This window comes from Palaemon carinicauda, chromosome 26, assembly GCF_036898095.1.
Source record: "Palaemon carinicauda isolate YSFRI2023 chromosome 26, ASM3689809v2, whole genome shotgun sequence".
NCBI classification, from domain to species: Eukaryota; Metazoa; Arthropoda; class Malacostraca; order Decapoda; family Palaemonidae; genus Palaemon; species Palaemon carinicauda.
In genome coordinates this window covers 10,217,661-10,218,279 of record NC_090750.1, presented here as the reverse complement: position 1 = coordinate 10,218,279, position 619 = coordinate 10,217,661, and positions in this window count along the sequence as shown.

The following is a 619-nucleotide window of genomic DNA, read 5'->3' as shown; positions in this document are numbered from 1 at the left end:
TATATATTTCAAGATGAAATATGGTTTTAGGAATATCATGCAGAGCATTTTACGATGATAAATAAAGTCGTTCGATCCTATAATAATCCTTCTGCTTATCTAACATTGGATAAATCTGAAAATTGTGAATAGAGAACTTCAAGTCACATCACAGAAAATATTTGAAATTTCAGAAGAGTTGAAACGAAAATTTGAAAGTGCAAATTAACAGTATTCTACAGTATATTCCAGTTTAGATACAAAGAAAAAAAATTACGATAAACACATGTAGTAAGTAAGACATGAATCTTTTTTAAGCAATGTGAGTAAAATGATAATACATCCTTTCGGTCCTTACCAGAAACGAGAAGTTAATTCAATAACTACAAGTAAAACATGATTCCTTAACCTACTACGGAAGATAAGAAAAAACGATACAAGAGTAGAATAGGAAAATTTATCCAAAACATATAAGTAAAAATAGAATTTTTTTTAAAATCTTGTATGTCGAATTAGCAGATTTCTCTAAAGATTAAGAGAAAATCGATAAAATCTTTCAAAAGTTGCAAGTTTAAGTGAATAAATACAGAGGCATAAAACATGATTTCATCCAGAACGACGCAAAAATTGCTATTTCCTG